Genomic DNA, 281 nt, shown 5'->3' on the forward strand with positions numbered 1-281 from the left:
AACAGATGGCACGTCTGATGACATTAGCGGTAAAATAAGAGAAAATGTAACCAGCCCCTTAGAGAAGACTGAAATGAAAACATGCTGGCCGATAATAAAAAGAGAATGTCACAAGTAAGAGACAGCTTCACGAACACAAACAAGGCTGGAGATATTTATGGAAAAAGAGACATGCACTGCTTTACAAACAGTCTGAACGTGTCATATATTTGAGGACCAAAAGACTCCCTGAGACTTGACTGTTTTTCCAAAACGTTTGCTGTTGTGTTTTTCTTGTAATC

This window comes from Etheostoma cragini, chromosome 6 (genome assembly GCF_013103735.1).
Source record: "Etheostoma cragini isolate CJK2018 chromosome 6, CSU_Ecrag_1.0, whole genome shotgun sequence".
Taxonomy (NCBI): Eukaryota; Metazoa; Chordata; class Actinopteri; order Perciformes; family Percidae; genus Etheostoma; species Etheostoma cragini.